Here is a 17,020-nt window from a genome sequence, read left to right as displayed (position 1 = left end):
TTCTCCGGTGGTGGTAAGCCCAGCAAAACCCTCCCCTAATAAAAAAGTGTCATCACCCCCATCTAGGGTTTTGTCTCCCAAGGCTCTCTTCTTCAAACTCCACCAGCAGTACCCTCTTTCTTGACAAACACCCTGTCCTCTACTGTACCTTCTCTATCCTCCTCCACCCTTCACCCTCTCTCCTTCACCCTTGTGCTCACCCTCTCAACCTACTGATCCTATCTCCCTATCCATCACCAAACCCTATAGATTCCCTCTCTTTACGTCTCAAAACCATAACGTCCTCTCTTCTCCTCATTCCGCACCTCTTTTTCTCTACCCTTTTCCCTTTCCTCCACCCTTCTCCCAAGAACCCCTGGTTTCCAGTGATGACATTCCCTTCACCCAGCTTCATCGGAATCCCCCTAACAGACCCAGGAAGCATATTACAATCAAGAGAGTTGGAATGCATACTCCATTCACACGTAGTAAATGGTAGCAAAAAAATCAAAGGCCACGCAATCTAGTCGAAAGATGGCTCGAACTAAGGGTGAGTATCCACCTGAACCCTCCTACTCACCAATTCATCTTGCATCTAGTACTGACAATGCGAATGATTTTGTACTCTCTGACACTGCCCCCACCCCCACAAAGATAAATAAAAACCTTGCTAAATTCTTAGCTATGGGGAAGGACATGTATTTTGCTTCAAAGGTTATTCTACATGGGATGGTTATAGACCAAAGGTTAGGGAGTTTCCCTTTGTTCAAAAATTGCTCCATAAATTGAATGTTCAAGGATGAGAACACCTATTTCTTAATACTACACTAGAGACCCATGAAATGCGGTGGTTGAATTTTCCACAAATCTCACTATCCTTGAGGATAATGTTGTTACCTCTATGGTAAAGGGAGTGGAGCTTTTGTTTGATCACATTCACTTGGGTGAAATTTTGAAGGTTTCTACTGCTGGAATGTTTGAACATGTTTGGATAAAAGATAAAGGTTGTCTTCTCACTACAAGATTTACACAGGGGCGTGTTACAAATCGCCCTAGAAAGGTCCTTAAGGGGGAAATACAGCTCTTCCATAAGTTGCTTTATGAAGTTGTTCACAAGGGTATGGTTCTAAGCGGTGAATGCGGGCATGAGGCTACTTTTAGAGATATGGGCATTGCCTATGCCCTGGATCAGGAGGAACCAATCAACTGGCCTATTCTGATTTTTTGTCATATGGAAAAAGTGTCTGACCCTAAACCTGGTCCTCATCAATTGACATTTGGTAATCTTCTTACCCTGGTCTTTGCTGCGTTTGGTGTGCCTTTACAAAATGGAAGGGTGATAACTAAAAAGGATATGGTTGATCGAAATATTCTAGCTGAGTATGATTGTCTTCCTGTGGTGAATTAGCCTTGAGCACCTGTTCCTCGGGTTGTGGGTCATGTTGCTCAATTGATGGATGAACTCAATCTAGTGAGGGATCAAAATGCTAGTTTGAAGAAGGATTATGATGCCTTAATGAGGGACCTGGTGGAATCATAGGCTGAGGTGGCTGCCTTGAAGGAGAAGATGATTCAGCAGCAATTGGATAATAATACTATATGGATAGGCTGCTCCAACTTATCACCCAACTCCAATCCACCTCTTCTCCAACCTCTTCACCAGCCAAGACTCCACCTTCCTAGTCTCATATCTAGTTCCTCAGTTTATTTTGGTTCTATTTGTGCAGGGTGCTTGATAGCTAATTCTTGTTTTTGGACATATTGTGTATATTGTGAGTTTGTGTGCCTTCTTGTCTTGTTCAACAACTATTTGATATATGTGTATCCTTGTTATGGATTGTTTTGGATGGCTAATATCATTAGATTTGATGTTTTACTTGGTCTATTTTAGTCTTGACCTATTGGTCCCTTTTGACCTTGGTCTTGTGCTGGTCTATGTCATGTTGTTATCTTACTTGTTTCCTTTTTGTGATGTCAAAAGGGAGAAGTAGTTGTTTGGGTTGGGAACAGGTACAAGTATGGTTGATGGAGTTAATTTGTCATTATAAGAAAAGGGGAAATTGATGACCCAACAATGTTCTGGGTTTTGATAATGACAAAGTGAACCAGGTTCATACACATTACAGATCATAAAGATTAAAACACAAGGGTTACAGCAAAAAAGAAATAAAAGTCAAAAGTGCAGCAAATAAGGAAAGCAACTTAATGAGGACTCCTAAAAGGAAAAGAATTGGGTGGACAAATAATTTTCTAAATAGGAGTCAATCAGGTTTACTTTTGCAAACACTATAAAAGGAAGTTGCGTCAATAATTGCAGCAGCTTTTGCAAATCTGATATTGAATTTCTCAAGAAAAGGCAAGGCAGCGTTCCAAGAGCAAACCATTGAAGAAAGAAGAACTAGAGTTAGGTTTTCATTCTGAAAGTTAATTCATCTGTTTGAACTCTACTTAGAAATATTATTGAGTTATAATTTTTTAAGGTAGAAAGTGAGGCTTGTAACAAGAAGTGGGTTTGACTGCTTGGAGAGTTTGAGTTGCGATTATAGTTAATCGTTAAAGTTAAAAGTTTGAGTTAGTTCTTAATTATTGAGTTGTAAAATAAATTGTTTTTTGAAAGTTAGTGAAGTTTGGTGGAAATAATATGAGGTGTAGGTTGTGGTTTTTCTTTCCTTGAGCAAGGAGGTTTTCCACAATAAATTCTGTGTCTTGTCTTAACTATTTACATTCGTATTACTAGCTCAAGAATCTGGTTCTTGAAATTGTTAGGTGGTATAGGTTTCTTCAACAATCCATTCATCACCTCTATTTAGGGCCGGACAAAGCAACCTTCAGTTGAAGAATTTAAAATTTTGCTTTCTAATCAAGAGGCATTGGCCAAGCAAATGGCAAAAAACCTTGAACCAGATGCAACTCTTTTTTCAAGGGATAAGAATAAAAAGAAAAATACATCATCTGGAAGCATGAACAATGAAAAAGAATCTAATGGTGAAAAAGCTACTGGTAGAAACTTTGAAAATAGGAAGTGTTATAGATGTGGTAAAATTGGACACATCAAGAAATATTGTAAAGTGAAGTTCGCAAAAGCAAATGTTGCAAGTAAAAATGATGGAAGCGAGAAACTCAAATTGGAGCAATGCTTCACTGTTGAGGTTACTAAATGGAGGAACAGTGATATCCTACCAATTCAAGCTCTCTACAATAATGATAACTGTAAACAAGAATGGATCCTTAATTTTGGCTGCTCAGATAACCAAAAATGATTCTCTTCTTTTAGAGTTGAGTCAACACAAAAAAGAAAGAGTTGTTGTTACAACGGATAACTCGATATATCCAGTAGAAAATGAAAGAGTCTTGAAGTTTGATATTAGAGATACAGGGGATGTCAAGTTAAATGATGTATTTCATGATCCAAGTTTAAAGAGAAACTTAGTTTCAATTTTTCAAATCATTGATTACTGAAAAATATATTTTGTTTGGTCCAAATGATGTGAAGATTCTGGACAACATGAAGAACATATTTGTTGATATTGCTCTTTTGGGTGAAAAAAGGGTTTGTTGTTTGTCATGGGAGTAGGAGAAGCCTATGTGAAGAAGACAGTCAAATATATAACGCAATGATTTGGCGTACTCAACTGGGGCACTTGAGATACCAATTGTTGCGGCAAATCTGTTCGAAGAAATTGGTGGATGGTCTATCGGATCCACAAAATATTCATGAAAATGTAGTTTGTCAAGGTTGTCAATTTGGAAAATCACGTCTCTTCTATTTCAAAGATCATCAAATTGCAGATCCATAATGTTTGAGCTGGTTCATAAAGATCTGATGGGACCAACAAAAATAGCAAGTTATAGTGGTTTTTGCTATGTCATGGTACTTGTAAATAATTTCTCAAGATATACATGGGTGAAATTCTTGAAAGAGAAGAGTGAAGCCTTGTCTAAATTTTCTGAATTTAGAATTTCCGTGGAGAAGGACTTTGGGGTAAAATCGAAATGCTTGCGTAGCAACAATGGAGGTGAATATATGTCTAACGAATTTTTAAATACTGTGACGACAATGTCATTTCAAGGCAAATGACAAGTCCAAATACCCCCCAACAGAATGGTGTTCAAAAAGAAAAATAACTCATCTTGCTTCTACGAGCCTTTCCTGATTGCACGATAGAAAACTCCCACGAGAGCTGTGGGCTGAAGGTATTCAATACGCCTTTCATGTGATAAATCGCTTGCCTCCATGGACAGGTAAAGAAAAATCCCCTTTTGAGATTCTATATCATGAAAAGCCAAATGTGAATTACTTTCGGGTATTTTGTTCAACTTATTATGTTCATATTCCAAAATCTAATCGAACTAAACTTGACCAGAAAGAAACAAAGTGTATCTTTATTGGATATGATTCATATAGTAAATGCTAGAGGTGTATGGATCCTGAAACCAATAAATTTATCACTTTCACATACATTCTAGTGCAACCATTCTGCCCAGAAAACTAACAATCAAGAAATGATTCTGGATGTTGATTAAGAACTTTTGGAGCCAATTACAAAGAGAAACTTTCAAGCTTCAAATAATGATTAAAGCTCAAATTTAAATGGTCTTGAACAACAAATTAAAAGGAGGTCGACAAGGGAGAAAAGACAGTCATCTATACTTCAAAGATTATGAGGCACACTTGAACAATTGCTCAGTTACTTCATGCTTTTTTATAGGATTATTAGATGAACCAGTAAGCTTTGAAGAAGCCAAAGGTCATCCCGAGTGGGAAGAAGAAATGCAAGAAGAAATTGACTCTTTGAACAAAAATCAGACGTGGAAGTTGGTGTCAAAGCCAAAAAATTGCAAGCTTATCACTTGTAAATGGATTTATCGTTTGAAGAAAATTTCAGATGGAGTTGTCGACAAATACAAACCTCAGCTTGTCGTACGTGTTTTTTTTTATTAAAGTTATGGATTGTATTATGAGGAAACATTCAGTCCAGTTGCAAAAATGGTATTTGTGAGAGTCATTTTTTTCTCTTGGAGCATTTATGAACTAGAAGTTATGGCAGTTTGACGTAAAGAATGCTTTTCTTTATGGAGAATTAGATTGTGAAGTGTTTATGGAGAAGCCAAAAGGATATGTCTCTATGAAGTATCCTCACCATGTTTGGCGATTAAAGAAAACATTGTATGGTCTTAAACAAGCACTACGTGCTTGGTATGGTAAAGTTGACCAATACTTTATATTTTATGTCTTTAAAGTTTTCAATGCAGATTCTAGTCTATTTATTAAATTAGAATCAAATGTGCATCTGATGGTCTTATTATATTTGGATGACATGATCATTACTGGAATTAATGAAGCTGCAATTTCTATGTTGAAAGGAGATCTTTCAGTTCGATTTGAGATGAAGAATTTAGGGGAAGTGAGTTTTTTTCTTGGTTTGGAAATTAAAAAAATAGATGAGTGATATTTTATTTCTCAAAAGACATATGCAAGGAAATTGATGCAACGTGTTGGTATGGGGGAGTCGGAAAAAAAAAACCATTCCAATGGAACCACATCTAAAGTTTATGAAAGCTGAAGGAAAGCCATTAAAAGATGCCAAAAAATTTCAGCAACTTGTTGGTAGTTTAATTTATTTAACTATCATAAGACCAGAGATTTCTTATTCCATTGGAATTGTTTCTTAGTTCATGCAATGTCCAAGAATTTCACACCTTGATGCAGCGAGAAGAATTCTTCGTTGTGTGAAGGGCTCACTTGATCATTGTCTTGTGTACAGAAGACATGCAAATTTTATGCTCAATGAATTTACCGACGCAAATTGGGCTGGAGATGCGAACGCCAGACATTCAACTTCAGGATATTGTTTCAATATTGATTCAACTATGGTATCTTGGTGCAATAAGAAGCAACCAGTGATAGCGTTATCAAATACTGAAGCTGAGTACATAGACTTATCTATGGCTGCACTAGAATGTATGTGGTTGAACTGACTAATAGGAGAGATATTGTGCAAAATTGATTATTCTATTCAAATTGATGTGATAATGAAAGTGTTGTCAAGCTTGCATCGAATTCATTTTTTAATGGTCGAATGAAGCACAGAGGTTCTTCATCACTACATTCGAGAGATAGTGTTGGAGCAAGAAGTTGTTCTGAAAGAAATTTCTACAAATGAGCAAGTCACAGACATATTTACAAAGGCCTTGATAAAGACTAAGTTTGAGTATTTCAGGGCTGCTCTTGGATTTATTGATCGTAAGCATGCACTAAGGGGGAGTGCTAAAAATTAGTGCATCTTCGGTGTTTTCTTTTACTATTTTACTTTTGCGTTGTTTAGTTCACTGAGTCAAAATAAATCAGTTCTTATTTCATAGGAAATTTATCTAGATATAAGTCTTAGTAAGCTATTAGAGTTACTTTAGGAGTTGAAGTTTGTGGCATAGTTTATATAGTTGTGTACCTGTTGTTAACAAAAACTCTCTAGTGAATAACATTCTCTCTATTCCATTTTCCGTTATACTGCAAACTTCTTTTTTCTCTGCTTATTTTTTGTTTTAACATGAAGAACTACAAATTATATGTAATGTTATTTTATCCAAATTGTGTGATGGTACCGGTTTGATCAATGCTAGTCACTCTGCTTATAATAACTTGCCTATAATATTTTCGTGGGAAACGAATTTGATATATTTCTCATTCTTGTTATTTAGAGCTGATATAACTCTCATTATGAAAGTGACTCATATATACCCTTAATCTTACACAAATAGCTCATATATACCCTTTCATCTAACGGAAGTGCAAAAATTAATTTTAAATGTATTTTTTAATTTTTTTTTTTAAAAAATCCATGTAGTGGTATATGTAAGCAACTCTTATAATGATAGGGCTATACGTGAGCTACTTTTGTAATGGTAAGGCTATATATGAGCTATTTTTGTAACGGTAAGAATTGTTAATCACCATCAATTAAAATATCTATCTACCATATATAGTTGATTACATACTATTAGTATATAATTTTCTTTAATTGTATTTATCATGTGTATTACTTACTATGTATAGTATTTTACCATGTATAGTTTTCTAGTATCCTTACTAGGAGATAATCTCCTTCATTCTAAAGAAATATAGAAATAAAGGTTTTTTCCTTGTTCATATGGTATCAGAACTTTGAATTTTTTTCTATGTCTTTATTCTTTTCCCTGTCCTCCTACTTGCGTGTTTTTCTTTCCAGTTTAATACAATGAATTCACATAATCAACACCCAATAATGAAAGTTGATGGAAAGAACTATTTTTTGTGGACTTCGTATTTTCAAAATTTTCTTGAGGGAAAAGACCTTTGGGTTCATGTTACCATGCCCAAACCAAAAGCCAAAAATGACAATTCAACAATCATCTCCAAATAGTGTGTGTCTGGAGTAAAGGTGCGCACTTAGATCATGTAGTCCATCGACAATACCATTGCTCTGAATTTCACTCCTATGTCCTCTGCTCGTGTGATGTGGGATACCTTTAAAGTATCTATAAGCGTAGTAATGATGCACAAATTTATCAACTGAAATGGTCTTTCATATTTCTTTCTCTAGAGACCACTAGTCTTCAAGAATTTTATTGTTCCATCATGTTGATTTGGAATGAGATAGACATTATTAATGATATAAGTCTTTCGGCAGTGGTGCTTAACACGGTCCTTAACTTGTTACATAAATCTCGTTATCATACATTCCTTATGAAGTTATGACCAGAGTTTGAACATATTCGAGCCTCTATTCTCAACCGTAACTCAACCTCATCGCTCGATAATGTCTTTATTGATTTTCTTGTCGAAGAGACTCGTCTTACCTCTCTCTCTTCTCAAAATTTCCCTCGTAATCCCTTTGTTACTTACAAAGGGAAATATCGTGACCTGTCTACCATTGAGTGTTTCAACTGTCATGAAAAGGGACATTATGCTTCTCATTGCCGCAATCATAGAGGGTCTACCTCCAAACTGTTTTATCGATATTACAAGAAAGATGGTCATCTGATAAAAAATTACCGGACTCGTCCACCATGTCTCGGCCATTTGACCACTCCCGCTGCTTTTACTTCTATTGTCAATCCTCCTAATGGTTTCTTATCTTCTATACCTGCTAACCTCGTGCAACAACTTATCAAAGGTTTTCATGCCACATGTTTTGGTAAGCCTAAGTTGACTAGTGCTTGGATTATAGATTCGAGTGCCACTTATCACATGACTGGTGACTTGACAACCTTTACTTCCTCCCAGCCTTTTTCCATCCCTGGCACTATTACTATTGTCAATGGAATGAACCTCGACATTCAGAGAAGTGGTACTTTATAATTTATTTTCCTTGATTCTCCTCCTCTAGTCTTATCTGATACTCTTTATGTCCCTAAATTATCTACTAATTTGATTTATAATCATCTTCTTAACTAATGATGTTTAGTTTCTTTCTCACCTAATGGTTGTCTTATTCAAGATCTGAGAATCGTGAAGGTGATTGGTCAGGATCGTAGACAAGGAGAACTCTTCATCTTGGATGTAGGCTCATCCTCTAACTCGCATAAGTGTTTTATTGCTCTGTATTTTCAAGAGATCAACTCAGCCAATGTTCTTTAGAAACTATGGTATAGGCAGTTGGGACATCCTCATAGTAAAATGTTAGTGTTGATTGTGAATCTTGCGCTCTTGAAAAATCATATTTGTTGCCCTTTAATAAAAGTATTCATCATACTACTTATCAATTTGAACTTATTCATTCTCATGTTTGGGTCCTGCAAGCTCCAAGTCACTTCTCACAATTCATATTATGTAATATTTGTGGATGATGCAAGATAGTCAAATACTATAAAATATATTTTGTACGCGTAGTCAAAAAGGGAAGAGAACGCATTTTGAACGCATAGTCAAAAAGAAAACAAAATGCATTTTGAACGCGTAGTCAAAAAGGGAGGTGCAATACACGGATTTTACGCATTTTTAGTTTCCTATAAATAGAGGGTCTCTTGCCCTCATTTAGATCATCCCACAAAAAAATACAATCCAAAAGAGTAAGAACACAAAGAGAGTTATACACCAAGATAAATGTTGTAGTTTTGAGTATCTTCTTTAGTGAGTTGTTCCTTTTACAAGAGAGAAGTATTAATTGTTATTTTCTCCTTATATTTGAGAGCAGTGTACTCCCATATTATCATAGTAAAATCCTTCTACCCCGTGGTTTTTTCTCTCTATCTGTTTGAGGGGCTTCCACGTAAAATTTTCGTGTCCAATTTATTTTTATTATTTATTATCATATCAAACTTTAATTGTAGTACTTCCTCTCCCCAACATTGGTCTCAGAGACCTCGGTTATTATGTTTGTTTTATAGAAGGTACTATTTGTGAATAATAAATTTTTGTGAATAGTAAAATTCAGTGAAAAGTACTATTCACGTGAATAGTACATTTTGGTGATGGTACAGTTTATCAGGATTATTCACAAAAATATTCAAAAATAATCTAGAAGGGTGTGAAGCAAATAACAATGTCGAGTACAACAAAGTTTGACGTTGAGAAATTCAGTGGGACTAATTTCTCATTATCGAAAATGAATATAAGAGCAATATTGAGAAAAGACCATTGATTAGCTGCAATTGAAGGTAGGACCACAAACATTAGTGATGACAGCAAGTGGAACAACATAGTGTGGCTGAAAAATGGACGGCGAAGGAAACATGGGATACTCTTATGGAATTGTACGAGGCCAAGTCTTTGCATAATAAAATCTTCTTAGAAAGAAGATTTTATACTCTTTGAATGGCAGAGTCCATGTCGGTTACTGATTACATCAATACTTTGAATACTTTATTTTTGCAACTTACAACAATGGGTTGCAAAATAGAGGGGACTGAATGTGCGGAGCTTCTACTTCAATGTCTGCCTGACTCGTATGATCAACTCATCATCAACCTGACAAATAATACGGATAGTCTAGTTTTCAATGAAATTGCAGCCGCTGTCTTAGAAGAAGAAAATTGGCACAAAAATAAGAAAGAAAGACAAGTAAGTTCGCAGCAAGATGAAGCTTTGATGATGGTAAGAGGAAGACCAACGGAATGTGGCCCCAATGGGAGTCAAAATAATGGTAGATCTCAATCAAAAAGTAAGAAAAATATCAAGTATTACAACTGTGGCAAGAAAGGGCACTTCAAGAAAGATTGTCGGTTCAAGAAAAAAAGTGAACAACCTGAGTGATCAAATGCTCAAGGAAATATTGCAAGTACTTCGGATGATGACGATATTTTATGTAGTGAAGCAATATCAAATAATGAAGGCAGAAAATGTTTCACTGATGTCTGGATCATGGACACAGGAGCAACATGGCATATGACTTCTCAAAGAAAAAGGTTCCATCAATATAATCCTATCTCAGGAGGATCTGTGTTTATGAGAGACGATCATGCTTTGGATGTTATTGGTATTGGACTCATCAAAATAAAGATGTATGATAGAACGGTAACACCATCCAAGAGGTACAACATATAAAACACTTGATGAAGAATCTATTGTTTTTGGGACAATTAAATGATAATGGATGTTCATATAAGACTCATGGTAGAGTCATGAAAAATATCAACAAGAGCGCTTGTAGTGATGAAAACAGAAAAACTTGCTACAAATCTATATGTGCTTAAAGGTGAAACACACCAAGAAGGAGACGCATCAACCGCGTCAGCAAGTTTATTTGAAGAATCAATAATGATGTGATATCGTAAACTTGGCTATATGTCGGAACGAGATTTGAAGATTCTTGCAGAGAAAAACCCTCTTCCAAGGCTCAAAAAGGTTTCACTACCCTTTTGTGAGCATTATGTTACCAGTAAGCAACATAGACTGAAGTTTAGCAGTTCCTCTTTTAAAAGCAAGGAAATATTAGATCTGGTCCACTTTGATGTTTGGCAAGCACCGGTGGAGTCCCTAAGAATTGCAAAATATTTTGTGTCATTTATCGGCAATTACTCTAGGAGAAGTTAGGTGTATCCAATCAAGAGAAATGCAGAAGTTTTTTTGGTTTTCAAAGAGTTCAAAGCACAGGTGGAACTTGAATCTGAGAGAAAGATCAAGGGTTTGAGGACAGATAATGGAGGAGAAGACACTGGTGATGAATTTGATAACTTTTATAAATAAGAAGGTATTAAAAGGCAGTTCACGGTGGCATATACTCTACAACAAAATAGAGTAGCAGAGTATATGAACAGAACCTTGTTGGAACGGACAAGAGCTATGATGGCAACTGCAGGGTTGGAAAAACTATTCTGAGCAGAAGCAGTCATAACCACCTGTTATGTGATCAATCGGTCATCATTAACCGTAATTGATATGAAAACTCCAATGAAGATGTGGAAAGGAAAACCAACTGATTATTCTCACTTAAATTTATTCAGAAGTTCTACTTATGTTATGTACAACACCTAAGAAAAATCGAAGTTGGATCTGAAATCCAGGGAATGTATTTTCTTAAGGTATGCTGATAGAGTCAAAGGGTATCTCTTGTCGGATCCCACTGCCCGCAAAGTGGTAATCAGTAGGGATGTTGTGTTTGTTGAAAATAAGATATAAGTAAAAGAAAGTAGTACTTCAAAAGAAAAATTAGAGACTACTATAGTTGAAGTTGAAGAAATAGAAGAAGTTCCAGTTTATTCTGAGGCAGCACCAGAGCATGAAGAATAAGAGCAAGCTGAGATCAAAACTCCATAAGTTCGATAGTTAACCAGGGAGAGAAGAGAACCAGCTTGGCACTCAGATTATTCTATGGAGGATAATATTGCATACTGTCTATTAACAAAGGATGGAGAGCCTTCAACTTTTTACGAGGCTATGAAAGGCCAAGAATCATCTCTGTGGATGACAACAATGCAAGAAGAAATTGAAGCTCTTCATACAAATAAAACATGAGATGTTGTTCAATTACCACAAGGAAGTAAGGCCATTGGAAACAAATGGGTCTACAAATCAAATGCAATGGTAATGATCAAGTGGAGAAGTATCGTGCAACATTGGTGGTGAAAGGATTCGCTCAAAAACAAGGTATAGACTTCAATGAGATATTTTCTCCGATGGTTTAACTCACAATAATTTGAGTGGTCGTGCTGATGTGTGCTACATTTGACTTGTACTTAGAGCAGTTAGATATCAAAACTGCATTTCTTCATGGAGAGCTTGAAGAACAAATTTACATGCTCCAACCAGAAGGTTTTGAAGAACAGGGAAAAGAGAACTTGGTTTGCAGGTTGAACAAATCTCTATATGGTCTCAAATAGGCGCCGAGGTGTTAATATAAGAGATTTGATTCCTTTTTTATAAGCCTTGGATACAACAGACATAGTTCAAATCTTTGTGTTTATTACAAGAGATTTGGTGATGACTATTTTGTTATTTTGTTGTTGTATGTTGATGATATATTGCTAGCAGGCCCCAATAAAGATTATCTCATAAATTCACCGAGACAGAAATAATAGGAAGATTTGGCTTTCTCAAAAGAACTACTTGAAGAAAATCTTGCTACGCTTCAAGATGCAAGACTGTAAGTCAATTTCAACCCCACTTTCTATTAATTTCAAGTTATCCTCAAGTATGAGTTCTAGCAATAAAATAGAGAGGATGGAGATGTCTCGAGTACTGTATGCATCAGCAATAGGAAGTTTAATATTCGTCATGGTATGTACAAGACCTGACATTGCACAAGCAGTGGGAGTGGTTAATCGATACATGGCTAATCCTGGTAGAGAACATTAGAATACTGTTAAGAGGATCCTGAGATATGTCAAGGGTACCTCAGATGTTGTAATATGTTATGGAGGATCAGAATTTACTGTTAAAAGTTATGTTGATTCAGATTATGCAGGTGATCTTGATAAAAGCAAGTCCACCACAAGTTATGTGTTTACTCTTTCTGGAGGAGCTATAAGCTGGGTTTCAAAACTGCAATCTATCATGGCTACATTTATGATGGAAATAGATTATGTAGTAGCTACACAAGCTAGCAAAGAGGCAATATGAATGCAGATGTTACTGGAGGAGTTCGATCACAAACAAGAGAAGGTTGCTCTGTTTTGTGACGGTCAGAGCGCTTTGCATCTTCTAAAGAATCCGGCATTTCATTCAAAGACAAAGCACATACGAGTTCAGTATCACTTTGTTCGTGAGAAGGTGGAAGAAGGCAGTATGGATATTCAAAAAAATTCATACTAATGACACCTAGCAGATATGTTTACGAAGCCGATCAACAGTAACAAGTTTATATGGTGTCGATCTTTTGTTGGCTTAGCAGAAATGTAACATTGTAGTAATTGGGTAGAATGGATAGTGTGAAGACTTAATTGATTCTCAATTAAATCTTCAAGTAGGAGAATACAAGATAGTCAAAAAGGGAACAAAACGCGTTTTGAACGCGTAGTCAAAAAGGGAACAAAACGCATTTTGAACGCGTAGTCAAAAAGAGAGGTGCAATACGCGGATTTTACACTTTTCTAATTTTCTATAAATAGAGGGCCTCTTGTCCTCATTTATATCATCCCACAAAAAATACAATCCAAAAGAGTAAGAACACAAAAAGAGTTATACACCAAGATAAATATTGTAGTCTTAAGTGTCTTCTTTAGTGAGTTGTTCCTTTTATAAGAGAGAAGTGTTAATTATTGTATTATCCTTGTATTTGAGAGCAACGTACTCTCATATTATCATATTAAAATCCTTCTACTCCGTGATTTTTTCCCTCTATCTATTTAAGGGGTTTCCACGTAAAATTTTCGTATCCAATTTATTTTCATTATTTATTATTATATCAAACTTTAGTTGTGGTGATTTCTCCCCCCAAATGATGATGTATCTCGATTTACATGGATTTAGTTTCTTCAATACAAGTTTGAGCTATTCAGGGTCTTTAAGTATTTTTATGCAATGATCCACACTCAATTTGAGAAAATTATAAAGATTGTTCGCACGAACTCAAATGGTGAATACATCTCAAAGATTTTAAACTTATTTGGGCTACTGGAGGTGTTATTCATCAAAAAACATGTCCTCATTAGTCTCAGCAGAATGGTGTTGCGGAATAGAAGCACTGTTATATAATTGAAACTGCCCGTGCGCTTGGACTTCATGCCAATTTGTCAAAATTATTTTTGGCTAATGGTGTTCACACGCAGTCTCCTTATTAATTAGATGTCCACTATGGTTCTCCAAATTCAGTTCCCTCTGCAGAAATTTTTTGGTACTAATCATTTGTATGACACCTTCCGTGTGTTGGGTATACTTGTTATTTGCTTCTTACAAGATCTGAGTATACTAAAATTGATGCCAAGTCTGTCAAATATATTCTTTTGGGTTACTCAAACACTCAAAAAGGCCATTATTGCTATGAATAAGATGTTAAACGGATGAGGATATCACACAATGTTCTTGTTATATTCCGTATTTTTGCATCTTGGACTATTCGTGAGCTAATGGATATAAATTCAAGGACTTTTAATTTTGAATTTTAAAATGGCATGATTTGTTATAAATGAAAAGTTATATGGATAATATATGTGAAGTAAAAGAAATCTCAAGAAGGACCCTTGAGCCAAATCAAAGTAGAAGCCATCAAATATGTTTTCTTAAAGTCACATTTTTGGGTAAGCTGACTTCGGGAGGCCATAACCCCTTTAGAATTTGGTAATTTGGGAAAACTCAAAAAATAAAAGTTGTATACAATTGAAATATCTTTCCAACCATAAGTCATGGGTCTAGAGACAACATCGTAATAAGGAGATATGGATGTTGTAAGGTAGAAGGGTCAAGCTAAATAGTGGATTCGGCCCAACCCGATTTCAACTCGGGTTAGTCCCAATATCCACATTATTTAAGGGATATTTTCAGCTTTCTTCTTCATTATCAAACAAATAAATATCCAGAAATTTCCAGAGAGAAAGTGAGGGGAAGATCTTAGAGACAAACACCAAATCTGACTAAAATCCAAATCCCAAAATCCGAAGCTCATTAAGAGAAAAGTGTTGTACGTCGCGTTACCTTCAATTTGAGCTAAAAATCAACCAAGAAAGAGAGGTTAATATGATTGTTGCACACTTGAAGTAATATTAAAGTCCCTTTTTCATTATTAACAAGTTTATTTAGAGTTCTAACAGATTAGAACAGAGGAAATAGTGTTATAAACTCGTTTGGTTATTTGTTGAGATTTATGGGTTAAGGGGTTGTTTTAGATGGGTTAAATAGATGAAATTAGCTTAGTGATGATGTATAATAATGGTTGATATTTTTTTGATGTTGTTGATGAGTTGTTAATCTTGAATTAGGAGGAATAAGGTGTATGGAGATTGTAAGTGTTCAAATCCATTTTTGGAATTGCGTAGCTTGTAGTAATTCTCGAATATCTCATTGTGTAGACCTTTGATTTTAGTAAATAAATATGTTTTGAAATATAATACACATACCTATAACTCTTATGTTTATGTTGGAGCTTATATCTGTTGTTATTATGTCGAAAAAGAGGATGAATCATAAGAAAAATCCCTCATGTATAGCTGTTAGTGTTTTGATGATATCGTTTTGTAAAAAATGAGTTTTGAATTGATTTATTTTGGATTGAAAACTTAAGACAGATATCTAAAAGTTTTATGAAGGTCATCAAGTTCAGTTTTACCATTTTTAATTTCAAAATTTAGATACAACTTGAGGTACTCGGCTTTCCAAACTTACTGTTTTGGTAACATAATTTGGGTGGCAATATTCTAGGCTTATTGTCAATAATAAATCTTGTTTTATGTCAATATTTTGGATTGTTGATATTACTTGATGATTATATGGCTAGTTTGGAAGTGGGAAAAGTGAGCGGTATAGGGGAGGTGTTGTTCAATTTTTTTAGAAATAACCTAATGATAGAGTGCGTTTTATTCCTGTCCATAGCTTAACCCTAGTGCTTAACATTTTAATATAGGTTGAGACAATAGTGGGCAGCATATACGTATAAACGCTAAAGGTATGTAAAGCTAACCTTTCTTTCTTTTGGCATGATCCATATGAAACAAACAAACGACAAATGTATAAATTCCAAAGAAGCTCTTATTCATAGATATACTAGGATGGCTAATGTTCTTAATTTCCTAGAACTTATATCATTATGTATTGATACAAGTGTATGATTCCAGCCATTCTAATTTGGTATAATTCGTAATTCTTATTCACTCCTTAATGTTGGAACTCTTGGAATAATTGAATTACCACCCTCAAGTCTTCTATATGATTGGATAGTGATTGATATGAAAAAGCTCCTATTTTGTTTTTTTAAAAAAAGGCTCTATGATGACTAATGTCCTTAACTATCATAAGTTGTCTCATATTAATTTGATATATGTCTATGATCCCTGAGACTTTACCTATATAGTTCATGATGATAGTTAGAGATAAATTAACATAACTATCATTTTGATATTCGAGTGTTAGATTATTTTACTCATTCTATTGAGTCTCAGATGATGGTTACACATGGTTGCTAATGATACCCTGTTCGTACATATTGTTATGGTATGATCCACCGAGTCCCTTATTAGAGGGTCGGGTACATTATTATGTATGGTTCCACTATATTATCTACCGAGTCCCTCGCTAGGGCTTGGTACGCATATTTTACTCCATTATTCATCGAGTTCCCCACTAGGGTCGGATACGGTATATGATGATGCAATAATATGATTATGGCACCGAGTCCCACGACGGGCCGGGTATGGTATATGTATACACAACTTTATTCACTGAGTCCCTTACTAGAGGGACGGGTACAGTATATGTATATGACGATATGGTGATGTGATGATATGATAATATGATGACACGACTTTATTCACCAAGTCCCATGATGAGATGGGTACGACATATGACCATGATAGGTATAACTTTATTATAAAATACAGGTATAGTGATTTCTTGATTTACATGCTTGTCTTCTAAATCTCTACTTTAGATGTGATCTCATTTATGGTATGTTATGCTTTATATACTTGGTATATA

Source organism: Solanum dulcamara, chromosome 3, assembly GCF_947179165.1.
Source record: "Solanum dulcamara chromosome 3, daSolDulc1.2, whole genome shotgun sequence".
Lineage (NCBI taxonomy): Eukaryota > Viridiplantae > Streptophyta > Magnoliopsida > Solanales > Solanaceae > Solanum > Solanum dulcamara.
Note: the sequence above shows the minus strand (reverse complement) of the source record.